Source organism: Carassius auratus, unplaced genomic scaffold (genome assembly GCF_003368295.1).
Source record: "Carassius auratus strain Wakin unplaced genomic scaffold, ASM336829v1 scaf_tig00025684, whole genome shotgun sequence".
Lineage (NCBI taxonomy): Eukaryota > Metazoa > Chordata > Actinopteri > Cypriniformes > Cyprinidae > Carassius > Carassius auratus.
Window position 1 is genome coordinate 39,099 of NW_020525447.1, and position 12,781 is coordinate 51,879.

Here is a 12,781-nt window from a genome sequence, read left to right on the forward strand (position 1 = left end):
CCATTTTATAATAAACTAAATCATTCAAGTTACGTGACCTTCTTACCCTGTTGATGGCTTTATTTTTCAGCATTCATGATTTTATAACCGCTAGCCAAAATCAAAAACGAAACTAAAATTAAACCATCTTTGAGAGCAAGAGCCCCCCCTGGTGTTTGGGGGGCCCTAGGCATCTTGCGTATTTTGCGTACAGGAAGGATCGGCTCTGGTAATATTCATTCAAGCCAATCTATCCCATATTCCCTTGCCTCAGCTTTCTATCCCATAGATATGCATAGATTCCCCATTCGACCGCCCGAGGCACGTAGATTCGGACGCCATCTTGGACCAGTCAACTCGACGTCATTCAACATACTGTAGGTCAGTGATTCAGTGATTACTATGGTGAATTCTATAAACGTATTTTTGATAGAAAACAAATGAACGTCTTAATTCCGTTGTTACAGACGATCAGTTGTTTTGCATCAAAGATTCCTTCATATTATTCACCATAGTCATCATCACTGATTATTCGAAATATGCCACAATCAGAACGGCTCTGTGAGAACAAAAATACCTTCATAGAATGACCTCAAGTTGACGGCTTACATAAACAGTCGCTAATGGGGACTATATATATATATATATATATATATATATATATATATATATATATATATATATATATATATATATATCCTATATATATATATATATATATATATATATATATATATATATATATATATATATATATATATACATGAAAACATAAAACACAGAATAAAAAGAAAAGTAAAGAAAATATGCATACAAAAAACACATATAGCCAGGTAGGTGGGCTAAACATTATATATATATATATATATAAATAATTGTTTTTTTTTTTTTTGTCTTATGTTTGCATGCGGGAATCTTGCCAATTTCGCGGAATTTAGGCTACTTTGGGAAAAAATTTGATTAACTATTTGGATGGGCTTATTACACGGACCTGGCAACCCGAGGGGAAACAGCCATTCCGAGGGGAATCGAATTGACTGCTACACCGGCAACAATCCATCCTCTAACTAACGCATTTTTTTTTAATTCAGATCTTGTTCGAAGAGGAGGGTCTAGTCGCGCGTGCCTCCGTTGTTTGTGAGAGGGAGGGAGCAAGCAGCGCGCAGCTCTACAATAAAATACCCATATTAAATAGTTTAAAAATCTGAATCAATCCGTGGCGGTCAGCGCTGATATTGTGGCGGGCCGCCACAAATTAATGAATGTATGGGAAACCCTGTATATATATAGTTTAAAGGATTTACAAAGGGAAAAAGTCTTGATTGCTTTTTTATTATGTGAAAAAAAAATCGTCTTAACATAAATTTGAATTTCTTTTTCAAGAACCAAAAATAAAGGATTGGTTTTTACTGTACTAACACTTGCGGATATAAAATTTATCAAAAATTACAATTACATTTATAATTTAATATTGTTTGGTTTTATTTGAAGGGATATTAGTAAATACAACGTGCTCTAAGCACAAATAAAAAGTGGGGTCAGTGTTATCAATTATAAATCTAGTCAAATCTTTTCCAAAATATTTTAAAATAATAGCAATGCCAAAATAAAATAAAAACAAAGTTTCAGCCCTCATATTACAAAAGGAACAAACCAAATCAATGTCATTTTTAAATTTAACAAGAAAATTATTTACTGGGTAATATCTATGTAAAAATGTAAAAGATACTTCCTTGACTTTGTTTACCAATAAGTATTTGTTTGGCAAGGTCTAAATATCCTTCCATAATAAACCTTTAACTAATATATTCCAGTAAAATATACAGTTAGAAGAAGAAACAATATCTTTTTGAAGTAAGGAACGAACAGTTTTGTTAGCATTCATATTTCTAGGGCCCAAAACAAAGTTTTCCAATAAAATTATCAAATAAATCAAATGCAGAGGGTGTTGTAATTCTGTTTTGGGTAACTAATGAGGAGGGATCTATGAATAAATATATCTATACTCTAGCCATACGCTACGCAACCCAGCGATTCCTCAATCGCACACAAACCTGCGCAGCCAATCAGATCAGATCTTCAAGTCATGCGTCGCCAAGCAACCTCCTCAAACCATGCCATAGAGATCAGCGCAGTCGCGCACCTTCTGGGTGACGTGAGCGATCCTCCTGTTTGTTTGTGTAGCTCGAGGATGAAAATGGCGGTGGGGAGAGATCAACGCGAGAATTAAACAGACAAATTACCATTTGCCTTGGATGACAGCAGCACTGCAGCTCCGGGAGTGAATAAAGAAATAGCTTATCTTCAACAAAATGCACGTACGACAACATACACCCGGAGTGTAACGGAGAAAAACTGCGTCCTGGATTCAAAATAGCTTCTGAAATTAGCCCGCTAACCTCGTTAGCTTAGCTAGCCTTCAACTGGAAGGTTTAACGGACACCATAGCACCACATTAACGGAATTCTTCTGTCAGAATAAGATGAACTGCGCTTTTCTCCAATTACTTCTCAAATGCAAGCTCAGTCATAGGCGCTGGGCTTGTAGAAATATTTGCATCGGACTGAATGCATAACTAATCGCTCCGTCTGGCTGTATTAGCAACAACAAACACCATCCTCCAAGACTTCTCAAAGTTCAGCGAGCATCTGTAACTTAAGAGGAGAACGTAATAAACAGGTAACTGGAATGCGTTCGTGTTTTGTATTTGTTGTTGTTGTTGAGTAAAAAGAATATGTGGCGGGGATGATCCAGCTAGAGGTTACTTGATTTAAACATCCATTTGCATAAACATTGCTCAGATGTATGGGTTAGTTTACCAGACAGGTGGAAAAGATGTGGCGTTTACACAAACTGCTTTACAAGTGGTTAGACATGCATTTGATGGTTTCTTTTTTTCAAACTGAAATACAGATCTGCATAGTGAGATCATAAGATTTAATTTGGATTCTTGCAATGTGGTTGCATTTGGTTGAAGTGCAAGCTAATGTCATGCCGAGAGACTCTGCATGGTGTTTATTGACTCCTCAAGTTTGAGTGTCAGATTGTATTGGCAGGGTTTAAACTGAAGTGCTTTTATTTAGCTGAGAATGCAGTTATTTAAATCTTTAAATTATATGAGGTTAATAAACGTAAAAATGTTCTGACAATATTCAGCTCATATAATTAACAACAGTAATAATTGTTGCCAGTAATAATAACAACAATAACGAATTATTGTTGTTATTAATATCGAGAATAAAATAATGATTATTATTTGAACAAACAATGATCAATTATTGTTGTTGTTATGTCTGATCAGGTGAATAAAATGTGATTTTATTCTGCCATATATCATTCTGTACTGACCAAAATAGGTGTAGGATTTAATTTAAATTACAAATGATCAGAAAGTAGGTTGAATTAAATGTGAAATATTGAAGCAGAAAGGCTGAAATAGTCAAACGTACTCCAAAAATAAATGTAATTAAAAAAAAAAAAAAATGATTCAGATTATTATTATTCATAATACTAATAGTAATATATAACACTAATAATTATAAAAGTTGATGTCATAATGATAATTTAAATAGTTATTGTAGTTATTATTTTACCAACCAGTTATACCAGTTTTTGTTGTTATTATTGTCTGATCAGCAGCATAAGGATATTTTATCCTGCCAAAAATCATTCTATTTATTTATTTTTAAGTTAATTGGTTTAGGGAGAGACTGCAGTTAGATCTTAAAAAAAAAAAAAAAAAAATTGGATGATTTTGAGTAAAAACGATTTCCTAACAATAATAATCTTCTTGTTGTTTTAAAGGTTATATTATTATATAGGTTATGTTATATAATTATATAGGTAATAATAATATTATGTTAGGTTGATTATTCTTAGAAATCATTATTGTTGACAAAAAAAGGTAATTCTAAAAAAATTTAGATGATGGCTATGTAAAATATTGTTTTCATACCTACGTTTGTAGAATATTGTACATGCTATCAATGGTTCCCAGTATGTTAAAAGCAAAAAAATAAAAAATCTGTCTAAAAATAATTGTTATTATTAATTTACCACCCTTGGTTTATCAGGTGCATCAAAAAGGATTTGATGCCTTATATCGTTTTACTTAATCTAGTGCTTTCTTTGCATTTCACTGGAAAAAAGCTTTTATACTTTTCAAAGGCCCCAAATATGCAAAGCTCGTGGTCAGAATTCACAGCTCACTGTCACCCCTCGACATTCCAGCACATATTCATATAAGCATGTCCCTTCCACGAACCTGCCAGGAGAGAGATGGAAGATGTGGACTTCCTTGTTTTCAGAGTGTTGTGTTGATGCATTAGTTTGACTAAACAGGAATGTACCTCTCTTATAACTTTAAATTTATAACAGTCTCCAGTGGAGGAGCTTATGAATATGCACATTACGAACTAAAATAAACAGACGGCTTTTGATTGTAAGTAGCTGTGGAAATAAGGTTGTTATTCATAAACAGTTGGCTTTATGTTGTTCTTCGTTTCACTGGTGAAGTCTCGCTAATTATGTAATATGTATGTATATATTTCTTCTAAATCTCAAGGGAAGTAATTAAAATATTTTCATCATAAAAAGCAGCTGTTTATAATGTGGTTGCAGTATTGTCTTACAAAGGTCCCTTATGTTTTGTTTACACATCCTCAAACTCAACAAGTAAATGATCAGCAGTCAAACCCAGATTCTGGTGTGACCGAAAGGCGACGGTATCGCACTCTTACCGCTTCCTTCCCTGTGTGTCGGTGTGAGCGTCTCTCTCTGCCGCAGCATGGAGAGGGGCGCTCAGCTGTGCCTCCTTAGACGTCAGAGAGCTGACCTACATCTCTCTCGAAAAAAAGCTTGTGCAGCAGCCTGTGAGAATGTGTGGGGGTAGGGAAAAAGCGCCAGAGCGAACTAGCAAATGAACGAGTGAGAGGGACAGGAAAGCAAGCTTGCTCAAGCCAGCGAACAGACGCCCACCCTGTGCAACGAGAACGGCGAGAGGGGGACCCAGGACTCCGTGTCACATGTCTTGTTATCAGATCATGCCTGAGCTTAACAACAACTCAGGGTTATTTTTCAAAGCACACGGAAACGGCGCAAGACGGACAAACTCTGCTTCCCCTTTGCATGGAAGTTTGGGCGAGGGGCAACAGTTTCTGCGAGTGCAGCATCTGCTAACTGCTTCCCTTGCCTCAGAAGTTGTATTTGCAGATAGCAGAGGTGGGAAAGACAGTCTCGCCCTAAAGTTCAGAAGTACAGGATGTTGTAACAAGCTCAGTGTGAGTGAAACATCAGTTTCTCCACAAAGAACATGTCCTCACTCTCTCCTTTTATAAACCTTGCAACGTTTGACACCCCTTGCCACTCTCTCACTTTGAAAACTCTTCAGCTGTCACTTTTGAAAATAAAACATGCGTGCATATTTGATATTTTTGTCACTGGGAGGCATTAAATTAAATGTTCTCCATATTAATTTAATGGGAAAATGCAATTATATTTGCTATGTTAATAATTGGAATTTAATTTTTTGTGTGTGTGTGTTGCTTTAATTGTTATAAATATAACATCCCTTATAATAAAACAGTTTCAATGAAGTTTCCCCCATAATTGATTAATTATGAGCAAATGTATAATTTTAATGAAAGGTTTATTTGTCATGAAGTTGTAAACAACACGTGTTATGAAACAACACAATGCTCAAATATAAATATTTCTTAATAATTGGTCCAGAGGTACTCTAAAGAAGAAGAAAAAATGTGGAAGTATATTAACATTCTTATATCAAGAAACATTTATTTGATAAGCAAAATGACAGGATATTGGTAATATTCAATTGGTAAGAAAATATATTTTTTAAAATAGTTTTGCCCTTTGAATAAAGTTTATTTTTTCTTAATCTTAAACTCAATTTTGTTACATTTTTCAGAATACAAGATTTATTATCTTAAATCATTTTGCTTATCTAATAAATATCTTGATTTAAAAATATTATATATATATATATATATATATCTCTTTATTTTATTTTTTTGCAATGTAACCCAACAATCCTGTTGACAATTATTCTGGTTCCCAAGGAGTTAAATGTGTAAACAAATGACTAGTAAAATTGTCTTCTAGCCTGGAAGCCATGTGATGGTAGTATGAGACAAAAGTTAAAAGCTATTGCAAATAATGCAGAGATTGCTTGAATATGTATTGAAATTGCAGCAGTCAGAGGGACTGACTGCTGTGGGAACTTGTCAACATTAAGCAGCTGTTTTAGGACTCTGAAAGTCAACACCTTCTAAATATTTAGCATTTAACCTTTTCCATCATTTTATTTGTAAAATACCAAGTTACCTGTAAGGTATAAATAGGCTTACTTTTTCAATAAATCTCCCATAGTAAGACTTTCTTAATGTTCCCGTATTAAAGATGTAACTAAATGCATCTAAGCAGATATGATTCAAACCTACACATTTTCATTGCTGTGTGGTCGATATGTTTGCATAGAGCAAAACTTTGTCTTTAAATGGTATTGGTCATCTAGCTTTCAGAAATGTTTCAATTTCTCCAGTATTCACAGTCTTTGAATATATTAAGCAAATGAATAAATATGAAAGATTTTATCTTTAGGTTTAGTGTTTCAGTTTGTAAATTCAGAGGTTCTTGTACTTGTAACAATGAGCAGTGGGGAAGTAGTCTATTATTAGATTCTGTTACTAACAATCAGTTAGGGAGATACTTTGCTGTGTTGCATTAGTCCAGTTTAACATCTCTCTTCTATCAACAGAGAATACACATGGAAACATTTAGTGAAATCTGCTTCTATGCCCTAATTCACTCGTTGTCATTACACTTCTTGAAGTGTTTTGAATTTGAATGTTTCCTGAAAGTTATTTCAGTCTATCCACAGATGTTACACGCATGGAAATGGGGTTCAGAGTTCTCATCTACAGATGTTATTAAGATCTATCATTGTTTGGAGATGCAAGTAATTACTACACAAACTGTGGACGCATTAGAAGAATCACTGGCGGTGAAACTGACCTTTTTTCAAACAAAGCATTATGCCTTGCTTTTGTGAATGACAACACACACCTTTTTCTTTTCTTTGTCCTTTTTTTAGTTGCTTTTTATATCATCCTCCTTCATTGACTTCCAAAAGGGCAACGTTGTAATGTATTTCTTTTAGACGGGCCTAACATGGTGAGCAGCATTCAACTTTTCTAGTCCTAAAACTTCTGTTTTCTTATTTCTCAGTGTTTCAGTCAGAATTATTTATATGAAATTTCTTATTACATTATTAACTAGCTTATTTAAAACTCTATTCCAACTGGAAAGAAATATCCACAAAAAATGTCCAATGCGTTATTATGGAGTCTGTTTCCTTTTCTTTTTTGATTTCTGGCTCTGTGGTTTTTATACAGATTTCAGTCTAGAATTATTGAATGTATTTTGAAACGTTCAAAAAAAGTTTCCTTTTCTGACTTGCAAGTTGCAACAAAAAAATCTTGGTTTATGCTTGTTTAGTTTTTCATAATATGTGCCATGACATCTCACTTCAGAGAAATTCTAGGCCTATATTTTATGAGTATATTAGGAATAGATAGACAAAAGTTTGTCAAGAAAACACAGACATCTCAAACTTTATGCATTATTTTGCCCATGTCATTTGAAATGCATTCTATTTTGTATTGAAATGTATTCTATTTTAATGTTTTAAAATGCAATTTATTTTCTGCAGCTGTTTCACAAGACTTCAATATCACATGATCCTGAAAACAAACCAATTTTGATTGTTTTAATGCAGAGTTGCAGACTAATAAAAGTATAAATCTTTTTCAAGAAAAGAAATCTTAATGACCCCAAACTTTAAGCGGTTGTGTACGTGTTTGAGATGATCAATTCTATGATTAATAGCTAAAGAAGATAACAAGTCTGTGGAGACATTCTTTGGGAACTGAAGTACTGCGTTATTTGTGGTTGTCATCTGCATTTGCTTGCAAAATCGATGCATTCCGCTCATGTGTTCTGTTCTCATAGCTGATACTTAATTGCCACTCATTTGCATAAACCAGTGTGGTTTAAAATCATGTCCAAATCTAAATGTACACCTCCATGCATTGCAAGTGTACTGATGACTCTGTGATAATCTTGACTTTCTCATCATTTTGTACTAGGACAGCATATGATTGCAGTGTTAAAAAAAATCAAAAGATAATGCTGACATCAGCTATGCCTGCATGATGTTTTCATAAAATAAACATTAAGAGACTACAGCTACTGCATTTGGGATTCATTGATCATGCTCCTGACATTTTAAAGCTCAGATTTTCTTTACACTGTGTATACTGAATTTGATTAATGAACGGTATTCCTCGTGCATGACCAAATCCTATTGCAGTGCATATAAAATTCATGCTATGATCACTTAACACATTACTTTCTGAAATACTTAATTCTGATTTGTGTCATTCTGCATGTTTTATATGCAAAGTCTAATGAAATCCAAACTGTTTAACTTACAACCAATTTATTCTATATAGCTGTGGTTGTTTCACAGCTCGCTCAAATCTCACAGCAGTCTTTTTCTCTCTCTCTCTCTCTCTCTCACATAATACAGATATTTTTTTCTGATCTAGGCTATTCAGTATGTAGCTTTCATTTTGTGAGTATTCCATTGGATTCACACCTAGCTTCACTATCATGCTGCTCTATAACAGACTATTTGCAAAATGTAGCCAATGGATTTAGGCTTATAGTTCTGGGACACAGTAGAGCATATCAGGTAATATGAGATATACTGCCACCTCTGCAAAGAAGTAAGAAACTTTGCATTGTTGTATGAGAAGGATTTTCATTTTGAGGTTGTCTCGTCCTGCTGTCTGTTTAGGAACCACAGTTTTTAGAGTGAAACAGTCATTTGCCATTTATTTTTCTATTTAAAGACATGTATATTATTCATCATAATGAGGGCTTAAACATCCTAAAAGCCTTTTTCCTTCTTGTTTCAGTTGTTTTTTACTCTCCCATTACATTGTGGGAATAATATTAATTAATAATATTAAATACATTTTGACATTTTAATCTTATTTTTAGTTTATATACTTCAATATAATGTTGTTGTGTTACATATCTAGGTTGTGTTTCAAAGTAATGAACAAAGCATTCGTTATTAATAAATGTAGCCCTACAGTTTATTTTCTTCTTTTTTTTTAATAATGAAAAGATATGATCCCTCTGGTGCTTATATGAATAGCCTGCATTTCAAATTCCTCAAGGGCCCCATGAGAATCAGTATTGGTGGTAGAGAATACTGGGCTGGAACAAGAACAAAGGCCCATCTGAAGTCAAAAGCTTTAAGGTTTCCTAGTTGCTATGATCTAGAACGCACACAAGCACTCATTCAATCAAAGCATCAGTGCTGTCTGCCCTAGGTCTCACATCTGTTGAGGTGAAGTAAAAGGTTCTTAATTAACGCAGCAGGAAATCTTTGCTTTCATCTTTCCGTTGTATACAAATCATCAGATCTGATCACAGCTCAGCTGCTTGCCCGAAGCTGGTATCCAAATAGATTAGCTCCTCATTCTATAATCTCTTTATTTTCATGAAACTTCATGGCAAAGCTTTACACAGTGCTGGCTTTTGTCAATGTATGTCTTAAGGGGCTTTCACAATGACAGCGATTTGCCATTTTGATGATTGTGGAATTGATTTTATTCCCTCAACCCTTAATCTTTTTCTTGTGGTTCATCCGCAGGTTGCATCGAGTGCCCATTTCCTCCTGCCTCCCCTAGTGGGATGGTTCTGCATGACAGGGAGGGTATGGTTCTGTAACCCCCTCTCTGTTCTCCAGTTCCCATCCCATAAACCCAGTGGACCACAGCCATAGTGTTCCCTTCAATGAACCTCCCTCTGGAGCCCTAGATCAAGTAAGTCAGCCATGTTGGGTTTCCCAAAACCCAGACTCTCAGTCAGTCCATTGACCTCCGTTATTAAAAAGCTAGATTTTCTCTCTACACTTAAGTAACTTTCATTTAAAGTACCTACAGACTATTTTTTTTTAAATGGTCTAGACCCATTTTGTATTTGATACTAAAGCTAAAAAGTGTTTTTAAGACATTCACTTCCATTGTTGTAGACATACAATACTGATGAAAGTCATTCCAGCTTTTTTCATGGGCTGGAAATGTTTGCCCACTTTTTAACCATCAAGGTCTTCTGTGAAGTCACAATCTGTGCTGATGTGCAGCAGGTAATAGATGTGAATATGGTGCAATTGTATGAACACTTTGCCAAGGCATAGTGAGGCTTTATCCGTGTGGCTTAAAACTAGTGGAACAGACCTTACAGTTGCTATGGCAATGTAAAAAATTTTTTTGCACACATGAGTCTATGACTAGACTGTCTCGGTGTGTAGAACTTTCATATTCACTGATAGCATGAATATAACTTACATAACTTCTGCTTACTTTTGCGGTTTTGTTACATTTTCCTTTTACACTGATAGGTAAATGCCAAGTAGTTTAGTTAAAAAAACACATATTTTAATTAAATTAATTATTTAATTAAAATAAGCTAAATTAAAATAAATAATACAAATTATGACAAATAAATAATTTTAAAGTAAAGAAATGTTTATGCTACCTTTTAAAGATACATATAAGCAGAGCAACAGTACTGCAGTGTTATTTTAATATTTATATACTTTTATAGTGTTTTTATATTTTCAGTTTTTCTTTTTAATTTAGTTTTAAGTGTCAATAATTTTATATTTTGTTTTGGCTTTATTTCAATTACTTTTTTTAGGTAAAGTAAAACATTTTTAACAGTAGGTAAAAGCATTGGACGCCATAGGACATGACCATATTCTACTGCTGTGTTAAGGTAGCCTACAGTGCCTGTAAATTCTGACACAATGCTTTACTTTTTGCACAGGATACATTGGGTGTCCATTCTCTGCTGCCTCCCCCCGGTGGGATGGTTCTGCATGATAGGGAGGGTGTGGCGCCGTAGCCCCCTCTCCTTGAGATCTCTCTCACCCCATAAACCCAGTGGACCACAGCCATAGTGTTCCCCTCAATGAGCATCCCTCTGGAGCCTTAGATCACGTAAGTTGGCTAATCATCCAGAAACTCAAAGCTGTATTAAGAAATAACCTGAAACTGTGGATCCAGCAGTAACAAGTTTTTTTTATTGGAGGAAATGTTTACTTATCATCCTGTGTTTCGGAGTAACTAACTTCAAGTTATGATGGTACTAACTGGACTGCATTCTTAGTGGCGTGGCAGTATCTCAGCTGTTTTCAAAATAGTGAAGCGCTTCAAGTAACAGGCTATTTTCTCCAAGTAGTGGCGGCATGACTAAACATTACATCACCGTTGTTTATGTCATTTTATATTACACATGTAGCCTCGTGTGCAGAGGCAGAAATCAGGTACTCGTAACATAATATTGAGTATCCATTTTATTGATTCAGATGGTTTGATCATACATTGTTTTATAGTGATAAAAAAAAAAAAGTTTAATACACCACCATTCAAAAGTTTTGGGTCTTTCAGATTTTTGGCGAGAAAAAAATGAATACTTTTATTTAGCAAAAATGCATTAAATTCATTAAATCTTACAGTAAAGACATACATGATGTTACAAAAGATTTATTTGCTTTTCTAAATGCTGTTCTTATGAACATTCTATTAATCAAATTATCCTGAAAATGGTTTCCACCAAGATATTAAACAGCAAAACATTGATAAGTATAAATGGTTGACTGCTGACATACTGCTTTTTCTGTTTGTTTATATAAATTAGAGTGAGTTTATATATTAGCACACAAGCAAAAAAACTTAGCATTAATATTATTCAAAATATATTTTTTTGTGCATGTCAAGCTGCACATTCCTTTTTTCAGTTAATTATATAGTTACCATATAATTATATAACACCCAATTGAATATATGTATTTCTTGTTATGTATCTTTCTAAAAATATTCATTAGCTTGTATCTTGGCACACAGTAGTTTCACTTTCAAAGCTGTAGCTCTCATAGTTCTCTTATTGTTGAAGTCGCAACTGCCAAATAATTGTCATCACTGCAAAGTTAACTGATAAATTGTGTCCATAAGACAGTAGTTTCTGTTCAAACAAGTAGGGTATTCAGTGCAGCACTCTGCTTTGAGGTGTTTCAGATATGAATGATCAGTGCTGGGGACAGTCGGTGCAGGTGTAACACTCTTCTTTGGCTCAACTGCACAGTGTTTTCTGCATTTGCTTATACTAGATGTGTAGTGGTTGTTCAACAAAGCCTACAGTTGTCTTGGTAATGTGAAACCCAATTGTGCTTGCACTGGATCTGTCTGCACTCTTCTATTTTGCAGATAAATTTTCACACTCACACTTAGGTAGTTTAATTATTAGCATGGTTTTAATGTATGCATGTTTGCGCTTTTGTTGATTTGAAAATACTGACAAGATATTTTAGTCAAGGATTGTGCTGTGATGGAAAAAGTGTCATTCATTTTGTTTTCTTATAGAAGTGCCTATAGAAAGTCTTCATATCCCTTTATTTTTTTTCTTCTCATTTTGTTTTTTTTCCACGTAAATCCATGTCCATAATTACAAAGCAAAAACGGATTTATCACAACTCTGCAAATTTATTAAAAAGGAAACACTGAAAAAATGACAACTCTACCTCTAGCACTCTCTATTCTAATTCTATTCTTTATTTAAAAAACATGCCCCTTTTAGACTTAAAAAAAAAAACTGAACACTTGCTTTTTCGAATCTTTTTGTATTCTATCCGTTTTCGTTTTATTTA

The 12,781-nt window shown here is 34.2% G+C and overlaps 1 long non-coding RNA gene across 1 annotated transcript; it reads left to right on the plus strand.

Moving 5' to 3' along the window:
- Positions 1–2,110: 2,110 nt before the first annotated feature.
- On the plus strand, positions 2,111–11,468 carry LOC113078411 (uncharacterized). Its single transcript, XR_003281491.1, has 3 exons — positions 2,111–2,658; positions 9,725–9,896; positions 10,903–11,468. It is a non-coding gene; the product is annotated as an uncharacterized LOC113078411 (long non-coding RNA).
- The last annotated feature ends 1,313 nt before the right edge of the window (positions 11,469–12,781 follow it).